Genomic DNA, 13430 nt, shown 5'->3' on the forward strand with positions numbered 1-13430 from the left:
AGTAAATATACAGGTAATTATACAGGTAAATAATATACAGGTAATTATACCAGTAAATATACCGGTAAACATACGGATAATTATACAGGTAAATATACAGGTAATTATAACAGTAAATATACAGGTAATTATACAGGTAAATATACAGGTAATCTCTGATTAGTGGCTCCAGTCCTTGCGGAATTTTGATCAAACTTAACATTACAATGACCATGGTATTTCACTCTCCAGTTTCCGGGTTGTAGGGTCAAGGTTAGGATCACTGTTTTTAGAATTCAATGCTTGAACTGTAGCGGGGTCATTTCTCAACAGATTTTCATCACATTAATTAAGTACCACTGGGATAAGTTTCATTTTCAGGGCTGTCAGTTCATTTAAAGGTCACGATTACTATTTTTAGAAAATCATTGTCACTGCTCTACATGCTTCATTTCCTGACAGATACGGATCACCTTAAGACATTATCTAAGGATCGTAGTAACAATTCTAATTTTTATTTACGAATGTTGTGTTTTTAATTGCAGACATCGTCAGGTGCTGTGTCAGTGGTTGTAGCTATGACTGGTATTGCCTCCTCAACAGCTTCGAGTTCATTTACATATAGCTCCAGTATCACAGCACAGATCTCGTCATTGACTCCACTCACGTCAGGGGTTAAAGGTCAGTCAAATGTCCCCTAGATAAAATCACTGGTTCAAATAATTCTTCTTTTGTTAATTAGCTTCAAAATATAAAACGCTATAATATCTATAAAAAAAAGTATGCTCAAATTAATACCACAATCAAACAAAGTAGAGTCGAGTATCAATGCAGTGAACCATCTCACTTCTACACAATAGAGCATGAAAATACAATGAACTAATACAGTGGAACCTCTATAAACCGAACATGCATGGGACATGACTATTTGTTCGGTTTATAGAGGGTTCGGTTTGGAGAAGTTGATCGAAAAATGACCGGTCAAATTCCGGATATAATTGGTTGGACGATGTTTTATTAGAATGCACCCGATTACAAAACGGCACGTTCATACTTAGACAATTTGGATTGTCTGAATAATATGCATATTATGAAAGTTAATCAATGTTTATATTGCAGAATATATAAGAAAGGCAAATGACTATAACAATAGTTTTAAACAGTATTTTCACATGTACAACTACACTTTATGATCGGCCTACATTTTGTTACATCCGGTGAAGCTTCGTCATGTGGATGGGGCCAATAGTCCGATACGGAATATTTTACACATCAAATAATATTAAAGGGTGTGAAGATGTTTTGTTTCAATATCAATTACAATTGATCAGATGATACTGGTCGTATTTCCGACATCGCTGTTGTCTAAAAAAACATCACGGCTTCTTTACGAAAACAACCCCTTTTGGGCCTCATTTAAATTAAATGCGAAACTCAGGCTTCTAGCTCTACTTGCATTGAGAAGATAAACGAACCGACGCGCTTCAATGAAGTGTGGCATTGTTTCATAATTGTCGTGTTGATTATACACTAGGCCTTCCGTCATAATGCCCCCCTTGGGATATATATTGGATACCTGTACAAATCACCTACGTAGGTCCCGAGACAATAAGGCTTCACACAATACCCGTCACAGTTGTTGTTTCACGGTTGACTGGCCTGACCTCGTGTCATAATCGCTCAGGTAAGGCCGGTTTTCAGAAGTAATTTTTGGTATATTTTAACAGGAACCGGACACAAAATCAGTCCGGTGTTCGGAATTCAGAGGGATCGGTATTTGGAAGTTTTTTAATACTATAATAAAGAAGGACCAATTCCGTACAATGACAATTCGTTCGGTATTCAGAGGTGTTCGGTTTTTAGAAGGTTCGGTTTTCGGAAGTTGCACTGTACCATGAACATTTCTTGAATTTTCTCATGAAAACATCTTATTTTCAGGGGCAATTTCAACTGTCTTTTATCTAAACCCATGAAAAAACAATTAAAATCCCTTGCCATGACATTTACTTTCATGATACCCAGATTTCATAGCCATTTCATTGGTCATTTCATAGCCATTTCATTGGTCATTTCATAGCCATTTCATTGGTCATTTCATAGCCATTTCATTGGTCATTTCATAGCCATTTCATTTGTCATTTCATAGCCATTTTTTTTTAATTTCATTGGTCATCTTGTGATTCTTAACATTTCATCCCCATGAAAATGAAGTTTGAATTCATTTCATTTTCATGAAAAATTTGGCAGTTTTTATGAAAAAAAAGAAAGGTGCTGAACATTTTTATAATCTATTAAGTAAAAATCATGTAATTCCAACCGGTAGAAAAAAATGGGAAGAATATTTTGTATCAGAGGATATTGATTGGAGAATAATTTTTAATCGTCCTTTTTCTGTTACTAAAAATATTAAATTACAATGCTTGCAATTTAGGATTAATCACCATATTCTGACAACGAATTCGTATTTATTTAAAGCGGGATTATCTGATAGTCCTTTATGTAATATTTGCAAAACTGAAATTGAAACATTGGAACACACATTATGGAATTGTGAGAAAGTACTAATTTGGCTACAAAACTACAAAATCGGTTAAATAACCTGTTTATCACATTTGAATTAAATAAAAAATCATTTCTTTTTGGTCTAACTGATTTTGGCATAAATAGGAAAGTAGATAATATGATACCCTTGACTATCAAACATTATATCTATAAATCTAGATGTCTTCAGAATAACCTTGATATCGTAGCATTAAAAAATTCTTTAAACGATTTGTATCCCACCCAGAAATTTATTGCCAGAGGTAAGGGAGAGAACTCCTTCAACCAGTTCAGAATGGACCAAATGGGAAAGACTCACTGGAATTATTTAATTACAAAAAAACTGATGACATAAATTTAAAACAAACAATCCAACCTTGATTTTCTGTGTTTGTTCCTGTTTTGTCTATTTATATCTTGTTTTGCTGTTGTTAACATTTATTATCCAGGATTTGATTTGATTTGTATTAGATATAATTAATTTTTATTTGTTTTCATGGTAAATACTCAAATGTGATTAGACGAAAAATTCTTTTTATTCTTCTATGAATGAAATTCCGAGAATGGCGCCAAAAATGTGATGTCACAATACAACAATTGAAGTTGCGTATTAATTTGAGAAAAAGAATCCCATTTAAAACCAGTAAAATTGTACATAAAACATGTTTTAAATTAGAAAATCATTTTCAAAAATTAATTATAAGCGTTGATGTCAATTTTTGTTTAGTTTCATGGGGTATGAAACAAATTCTGTTTGCAAACTTCTGAAAGAATCTGCTATGCTATGCAGATTCATACAGTTTGCATACAAAATTTGTTTCATACCCAGATGAAACCAAAAAAAATTAAATCAATGCTTAAATAATATGATAATGAATGAATGTGTTGAAAGTGTGTCTTAAGTGTCTTATGTCATGTGAAATGTATAAATATGTAAAAAAAAAAAATGAAGTTTAAATGGGCATGATTTTTCTGATATGTAGAAATTACATGGTCATTAAAATAATCATAAAACTACATTAGGTAGTTTCTTGTGGCTGGTTTCTCTGCTCGCCATCTTGTGGCTTATTGTCTTGTGACGGCCTTCTCAGCTCGCCATCTTGTGGCTTATCGTCTTGTGACGGCCTAATCTCAGCTCACCATCTTGTAAATGGACTTTTAAAGTCTTTAAAAGATAATCACCTAAATAAGTAAAAACTTTAATTCATCTGTAAAACTCTGGAATAAAAACCTACTTCCTGCTTCAGCAATTAATATTTTTGATATTTGACACCAGGTGGAGCTACGCTGACAATTACTGGTTCAGGATTCGGTAGTTCTGGGACAGTGATTATCGGCGGAACTGCCGTCAGTCCCTTGTCTTACTCAGCTACCACAGTGACAGCGACGCTACCTCCACTTAGTCCAGGAGAACACTTGGTACAGGTGATTGTAGGGACAGATGGCGCTGCTGTTCTTACCAGGTAACTACGGTTAATGATGGGATCATGATCGATGATTAATGTGAATTCAAGTTTGGAAGACATTAATTTTATAGAAGCATATATTTGTAATATTTTGTGCTTTTTTATTGATTTTTGTACTGAATGTAAAGAAGGGTTAAAAAAGAGCATTGCATATCTGTACCGATTAACTTGAATAGTATATGTTATGGAGATGTACCACAAGATGGACTACACTCTATATATTACCCTGTGCATATCCACTGTTATTGACAAACTTTTTTCTCTTTCAAAATTATTACGTCACTGTATATATATCGGCCAAATCAATCAAAAGCGACATTACATGCAAGATTATTAAAGCATTGTTGTTTTAGGCAACGTTTAACATCTTTACTAGCATTTGCCTTCCTTCCCTCCGTCAACAATTGATTTCTTCTTTCTAACCGCTGATTCTAATTTTAAAAATTTGACTGGAAGCATCTCTAGGTAGTTTACATTCAAAATTGTACAAAATGTGGGACTGACCTCTCAGAGGCCTGAAGGGTGGGGCTAAAAGGACTCAATTTGGCTAAATTAATCTAAAACAACTTCTCTGAAACTAAGCAATGCATATTGCTCATATTTAATTGGTATAATCCCTTTGGAGTAAGGATTCAAAATTGTACAAATTGTGGGGCTGACCTCACAGAGGCCTGAAGGGTGGGGCCAAAAGGTCTCAATTTGGTAAAACTGATATAAAACTTCTTTGAAACTAAGTAATTGATATCGGTCATATTTTACTGGTAATACCCCTATGGGGTAGAGATTCAAATTGTATTAATGGTGGGGTTCATAGCTATATAAAGACTAGTTTGGAATATACTTATGCGGTTTCAATGTACCTACTTGTCTAACATCTAATCATTCCAGAACTCATTATAGTGACACATTTTCATGGCATTTCCTGGATGAATTCCTAAACGTTAATTAACCTGATAGACATCTTTACAAACTTATATCACTGCCTCTGATAGGGTTGAACCTGCTACCTCTGGTTTACTATAGTCTTACGCTCAACCGATCGAGAAGTTCTCTATAACCGAGACGTAGATTACATCTAGTAGTTTTACCAGCCATGTATAAAGTAAAAGTGAAAGAATTTTTAAAGATGTTTCATCTCCTCAGAGAAAAGCTATCATTACCGATTGGAAACAATACATGATGTTGTATATTAAAAAGAATTTAATTTGTACTGAATTCACCCGTAACAAAATGCATTATTTGATTGACAGTACCAGTGCCGTGCCAAAGATCAACTACGTGTTTCGCGTGACCAAATTGTACCCTCTTCAGGGATCCCTACAGGGAGGGACGAGGGTTACCATCCTTGGTGATGGATTGGGTACTGATGCTGAAGTCATGATTGGAGACACCTCCTGTGATGTGGACGATGCTAAAACCACATCAAGCCGCATCGAGTGCACGATCGGTGATACTGGAACAACTCACCAGATTGACAACCAGGGATCACATTTCGGTGAGGACAATAGAACGAGAGAGGCATTGTGGGTATTAAAGACATAGATATATTAGTGCTGGTTGGATAACTGAGAACAATATAACAAGAGAGGCATTGTGGTATTAAGTACATAGACATAAGAACAAGTGTTGGTTGGATGAAGCTGATAAGACATAAGATCATTCTGGATGAAGCTGAATTAAAGATATTATTTGTCAAATTTTGTTTCATTGAAAGTTCTATTTTAATGTTAACCATTTTCTTTACCAGAGTTTGGTACTGGCTATGGCTGGAATCCTAGAAACTCACAGGTGAAATTGGGCGATACATTGCATTGGTCTTGGAGCTACCCGTCTTGGGTGGAAGGTCAGACACCCAGAGTAGAACAGACACCAAACGCTAGTGCAACAACACCTGAGCCTGACGGGTTCAGTAGTGGTCCAACTGGTACAAAATCAGGTAAAACTCTGACTCATTAATATTAAATGTGTACAAAGAGCAAATGGGTAGTGCGAACAGTAGTGTTAGTAAATACAGGAACATGGTCAATAGACAGGAACACTGTCAATAGACAGGAACACTAGTGTCAATAGACAGGAACACTAGTGTCAATAGACAGGAACACTAGTGTCAATAGACAGGAACACTAGTGTCAATAGACAGGAACACTGTCAATAGACAGGAACACTAGTGTCAATAGACAGGAACACTAGTGTCAATAGACAGGAACACTAGTGTCAATAGACAGGAACACTAGTGTCAATAGACAGGAACACTGTCAATAGACAGGAACGCTAGTGACAATAGACAGGAACACTAGTGTCAATAGACAGGAACACTGTCAATAGACAGGAACGCTAGTGTCAATAGACAGGAACGCTAGTGTCAATAGACAGGAACACTGTCAATAGACAGGAACACTAGTGTCAATAGACAGGAACACTAGTGTCAATAGACAGGAACACTAGTGTCAATAGACAGGAACACTAGTGTCAATAGACAGGAACACTGTCAATAGACAGGAACGCTAGTGACAATAGACAGGAACACTAGTGTCAATAGACAGGAACACTGTCAATAGACAGGAACGCTAGTGACAATAGACAGGAACACTAGTGTCAATAGACAGGAACACTAGTGTCAATAGACAGGAACACTGTCAATAGACAGGAACACTAGTGTCAATAGACAGGAACGCTAGTGACAATAGACAGGAACACTAGTGTCAATAGACAGGAACACTAGTGTCAATAGACAGGAACACTGTCAATAGACAAGAACACTAGTGACAATAGACAGGAACATGGTCAATAGACAGGAACGCTAGTGTCAATAGACAGGAACACTGTCAATAGACAGGAACACTAGTGTCAATAGACAGGAACGCTAGTGACAATAGACAGGAACACTAGTGTCAATAGACAGGAACACTGTCAATAGACAGGAACGCTAGTGACAATAGACAGGAACACTAGTGTCAATAGACAGGAACACTAGTGTCAATAAACAGGAACACTAGTGTCAATAGACAGGAACACTGTCAATAGACAGGAACACTAGTGTCAATAGACAGGAACGCTAGTGACAATAGACAGGAACACTAGTGTCAATAGACAGGAACACTGTCAATAGACAGGAACGCTAGTGACAATAGACAGGAACACTAGTGTCAATAGACAGGAACACTAGTGTCAATAAACAGGAACACTAGTGTCAATAGACAGGAACGCTAGTGTCAATAGACAGGAACACTGGTGTCAATAGACAGGAACACTAGTGTCAATAGACAGGAACACTAGTGTCAATAGACAGGAACACTAGTGTCAATATACAGGAACACTAGTGTCAATAGACAGGAACACTAGTGTCAATAGACAGGAACACTAGTGTCAATAGACAGGAACACTGTCAATATACAGGAACACTGGTGTCAATAGACAGGAACACTAGTGTCAATATACAGGAACACTAGTGTCAATAGACAGGAACAGTAGTGTCAATAGACAGGAACACTAGTGTCAATATACAGGAACACTAGTGTCAATAGACAGGAACACTAGTGTCAATAGACAGGAACACTTAGTGTCAATAGACAGGAACACTAGTGTCAATAGACAGGAACGCTAGTGTCAATAGACAGGAACACTGTCAATAGACAGGAACACTAGTGTCAATAGACAGGAACACTAGTGTCAATAGACAGGAACACTAGTGTCAATAGACAGGAACACTGTCAATAGACAGGAACACTAGTGTCAATAGACAGGAACACTAGTGTCAATAGACAGGAACACTAGTGTCAATAGACAGGAACACTAGTGTCAATAGACAGGAACACTAGTGTCAATAGACAGGAACGCTAGTGACAATAGACAGGAACACTAGTGTCAATAGACAGGAACGCTAGTGTCAATAGACAGGAACACTGTCAATAGACAGGAACACTAGTGTCAATAGACAGGAACACTAGTGTCAATAGACAGGAACACTAGTGTCAATAGACAGGAACACTAGTGTCAATAGACAGGAACACTGTCAATAGACAGGAACGCTAGTGACAATAGACAGGAACACTAGTGTCAATAGACAGGAACACTGTCAATAGACAGGAACGCTAGTGACAATAGACAGGAACACTAGTGTCAATAGACAGGAACACTAGTGTCAATAGACAGGAACACTGTCAATAGACAGGAACACTAGTGTCAATAGACAGGAACGCTAGTGACAATAGACAGGAACACTAGTGTCAATAGACAGGAACACTAGTGTCAATAGACAGGAACACTGTCAATAGACAGGAACACTAGTGACAATAGACAGGAACGCTAGTGACAATAGACAGGAACACTAGTGTCAATAGACAGGAACACTAGTGTCAATAGACAGGAACACTGTCAATAGACAGGAACACTAGTGACAATAGACAGGAACATGGTCAATAGACAGGAACGCTAGTGTCAATAGACAGGAACACTGTCAATAGACAGGAACACTAGTGTCAATAGACAGGAACGCTAGTGACAATAGACAGGAACACTAGTGTCAATAGACAGGAACACTGTCAATAGACAGGAACGCTAGTGACAATAGACAGGAACACTAGTGTCAATAGACAGGAATACTAGTGTCAATAAACAGGAACACTAGTGTCAATAGACAGGAACACTGTCAATAGACAGGAACGCTAGTGACAATAGACAGGAACACTAGTGTCAATAGACAGGAACACTAGTGTCAATAAACAGGAACACTAGTGTCAATAGACAGGAACGCTAGTGTCAATAGACAGGAACACTGGTGTCAATAGACAGGAACACTAGTGTCAATAGACAGGAACACTAGTGTCAATAGACAGGAACACTGTCAATATACAGGAACACTGGTGTCAATAGACAGGAACACTAGTGTCAATATACAGGAACACTAGTGTCAATAGACAGGAACAGTAGTGTCAATAGACAGGAACACTAGTGTCAATATACAGGAACACTAGTGTCAATAGACAGGAACACTAGTGTCAATAGACAGGAACACTTAGTGTCAATAGACAGGAACACTAGTGTCAATAGACAGGAACACTAGTGTCGATAGACAGGAACACTTGTGTCGATAGACAGGAACACTAGTGTCAATAGACAGGAACGCTAGTGTCAATAGACAGGAACACTAGTGTTGATAGACAGGAACACTGGTGTCAATAGACAGGAACACTGGTGTCAATAGACAGGAACACTAGTGTCAATAGACAGGAACACTTGTGTCAATATACAGGAACACTTGTGTCAATAGACAGGAACACTAGTGTCAATATACCGGAACGCTAGTGTCAATAGACAGGAACGCTAGTGTCAATAGACAGGAACACTGGTGTCAATATACAGGAACACTGGTGTCAATATACAGGAACACTGGTGTCAATAGACAGGAACACTAGTGTCAATAGACAGGAACACTGGTGTCAATATACAGGAACACTGGTGTCAATATACAGGAACACTGGTGTCAATAGACAGGAACACTAGTGTCAATAGACAGGAACACTAGTGGCACATATTATATGCACATATTTGTCATTAATGTTGAATCTTAAATCTTCTCTGTTGACCTCTCAACTGTTTTCATCGCAACATGTTTATCACATGCAATAGTAAAGTTTCAAGAGAAAACATAGATGTTTGTTACGTTTTTCCAAAAATATATGGGAAAATATAATTTTTTTGTCTGACCATCCAACCGTCAGTAAATTTTTCTTGATACTTTGCTATTAAAAATGGAATAATTATAATAATCTTGCTTTTTGGTGAAGTAAGATCTACTTATATAGAAATGGCATAGAATATATACTGACCAATATATGTTATGAAAGGTTGCTAGCAGGAGCGAGACAGAGTGTTTTTCTGATTGGCTTTAATGACTGCACATTCTTCATGAGGTTTGTGGCAAGTGGCTTCATTCTGCCATCATTGTTGGCATATACAATATCTACCATTTTATTGTGTGCGAAGAGTACAGGCTAGGCCGTTTGTCAATTAATTCAATATCTCATGAACATGTAAAATATGATTATGTTCTGTACAGGTGCCTTCGAGTTCAAGTTTAATACATTGGGCCAAAAACACTTTTGGAGTGGCTATGTAAACATATACCTAACAGCTTGGTTCCGAGGATCAGTGAGCGTGGTAGATAAAGAGTCATATGTTGGTGACTTGAGTGTCAAAAAAGACGGAATTGAGGCTACTTACGACAAGAATTCAGGTAAGATTTCAGATAATTTTTTTTACAAAAAAGAATAACGAAAATAAATATGTATATCCAGTTCATCTTTGCGTGAGATAACATGATATACATTACCCAAATAACAAGGAGTAATTAACATGTATATAGCTGTGGATTGTGAGTTTGAGGCCAAACACACCATAGTATGACTGGGGGAGACGTTTGGGTGACTTCTCTTAAGATTTAATTTCCGTTACAATCATTCCTTGTTATGTCATATTTCCACCTGAAAGTGAATGTGAAAGAATGTGCTACTGTAAATGTGGTTATTTTCGCGGGGTGGGGGGTTATTTTTCGATTTCGATATATAAACTATACGTGTTGGGGTAATTTTTGCGATCAATCCACTTACCTTTGTTTTGTAGCTCAAGATTATGCAAATTGATATCAAGATAATACATGTGGAGGAAATTTTCGCGATCACAAGGACTCCGTGTAATTAGCGTAAATTGCCCCCTCGCGTAAATTTCCACGTTTACAGTCTAAAGAACATATTGTGGTCTACATTGTTTCTTTTAATGATGTTTTTCTCGTGTCTTTAGGTGTGAGTAACCCGTCATCATCCGGGTCATGTGTAGGAACCCTCAGCACTATCTCGGGCTGTTCAGATCCGGCACCTACTGGAGGAGACGCTGCAAAATTCAACTTTAAATTCTGGTCATGTCTGACACCAACTATTACCTCCTTAAACCGCACTAACGGAACGGCAAATGACGATATCGTTTTAGCCGGTACTGGGTTGTCCACAACAAATTGTCAAAATGAGGTCAAGTTCGGTAGTGACTCCTGTTCAGTTTCAGCAGCCTCGACTTCCTCAATTACCTGTAAACTTGATTCTTCCTCCAGTCCTCCTGTAGGCGTACCACAGTCACTAGCTGTCCGTGTCGGAAACCTTGGAAACGCCCGTGTAGCTATCGATGGACAGACAGCTAGGACTTTTGCTGCTATTCCTGTTGTTTCCAGCTTTTCGCCGGTTTTGGGCTCCCTGGAAGGAAGCACATCACTTACTATTACAGGAGCAGGATTCCAGGGTAGTGTTCCAGGCGTGGATGTCACTGTGACTATTGGAGGCTACCCTTGTTCCATCACTTCTCTCACCTACACATCTATCGTCTGTTCTACTCCCAAGTCAATCACTGACGGTGTCAAGTCACTGGAGGTCAAGGTCAGCGCTGGAGGTCAGATGGTGACTGCGGAATGCCAGTCATGTGACTATACTTACGATCTTGGGTCCACTCCCACTGTGGAATCAGTCTCTCCCACAACAGTGGACGGTTCCTCAACGACACTGGTGATCACTGGAAAAAGATTTGGAACATCAGCTAATGATGCAAGTGTAACTGTTGGAGGTGAAGTCTGTAGTGTGACCGAGGCTAAAACGGACTCCATCAAATGTACCATATCTGCTATACCAGTCGGGTCACAGTCAGTGGTAGTAGATATCGCACAGAAAGGACGTGCCAAGTATGATAGCTCAGCTGTTACTGTAACTGGCCAGGCTGTTATAACCTCTGTCAGCCCGTCAGCCGGCAGTACCAACGGAGGAACCAAGGTCACTGTTGTAGGCAACGGATTTGAAAATACGGGGACCACAGTCACTGTCGATGGTACTGATTGTCCTGTAGCGTCAGTAACGCTATCACATATTGTCTGCACTACTGCGGCCCACGTTGCTGCAAACAACCTTGACCTTATCGTTACTTCAGGAGGAACGGCGTACACAGCCGAGATGTTTAGTTACACAGCTGGAGCAACGCCAGTGATATCATCCATCTCGCCAACATCCGGGTCATCCGGAGAGACCGTCACACTCAGCGGAACAAATCTCGGAGCAACTATAGCCGACAATACTGTTACACTGGGAGGTAGAGAGTGTGTCGTAACGGCCGCATCAACCTCGGCGATCACATGCACAGTCGGGGAATATAGAGCTGGTAGTTATGCGTTTATGGTAGATGTGGCAGGTAGCGGACTCTCAAATAACAACATGGCGTTCACATTCAATATGGCTGCCTCCAGCATCAGTCCCAACTCTGGTAAGTATTTGTGGTTTGTGTGGCTCTTTATGGCCAGTATATTGATGAGTAAACGTTTAACATTTACATGGTACAACAGTAAATTGAATATTGAGTGATGAAACTTTTTCATGAAAATTACACTGATGATAGTATCTGGTTTGTTTACTGTTAGTCATGAACAAATACTCCTAGACAACAAGATCGAGGATTGCTAACCGTGTCATAATAACGTATGATTGTCCACAGGAAGTACCAGCGGGGACCAGACGGTGACGATATACGGATCAGGGTTTGACAACAGTACCGCTGTAACTATATGCTCCAAGCCCTGTCCTCAGTCAACCCAGTATAGTTCTACAGAGACAGAGTTTATCTGTGTCACACCTGCTGCCTCAGGTAAATCGCCGTGACAAAATGACTATGATACTCTCAGAACACGAGACACATTCTCGAGTGTAAATCACAGCCACAAAATGACCGTTATACTCTCGGAACGTATCACACATTCACGGGTGTAAATCACCGTGACAAAATGACCGTTATACTCTCGGAACGTATCACACATTCACGAGTGTAAATCACCGTGACAAAATGACCGTTATACTCTCAGAACGTATCACACATTCACGAGTGTTTTAAACAAATTATGTAAATGAGATATATACTGTTCCGTCTACTCTTCTATTGAATAATGGTTATTGAACGTTTTTTAATTACATCTGAAGTATAACTGTATTAATGCTTGTAATTACCAATTACTATTTACTAGATGATACCGTATATCATAGGAATTGTTGAACATTTATCCTCCAGGCACCACGACCGAGGTCTGTACTGTGTCGGTTACGGTGAATGCTGTCTCCCAAACACTTAGTTACACATACGACTCAACAAAGACACCGGAAATTACCAGTGTGGCTCCGCCACGGGGCGGGACTGGAGGAGGGACTCGAATCACCGTGGCGGGATCAGGCTTCGGGTATGCACCACATTAAAATCTTTAATCAGTGGTATGGCAGTGCTATTTAAATTGTTTATAGTCACTTCACATTTTTTAGCTCACCTGGCCCAAAGGGCCGTCAAACTTATGCCAAGGTGCGGCATCCATTGTACGTCCAACTGTCCATCCGTTCTTCGTACGTTAGCATTTGCTTTAAATTGCTACTTGTC

At 38.9% G+C, this 13430-nt stretch overlaps 1 pseudogene; it reads left to right on the top strand.

Annotated features, from left to right (window-relative positions):
* The window catches only part of LOC117340757, a 100501-nt pseudogene that overhangs the window by 42771 nt on the left and 44300 nt on the right, over positions 1-13430 (top strand).

Source organism: Pecten maximus, chromosome 13 (genome assembly GCF_902652985.1).
Source record: "Pecten maximus chromosome 13, xPecMax1.1, whole genome shotgun sequence".
Classification (NCBI taxonomy): domain Eukaryota; kingdom Metazoa; phylum Mollusca; class Bivalvia; order Pectinida; family Pectinidae; genus Pecten; species Pecten maximus.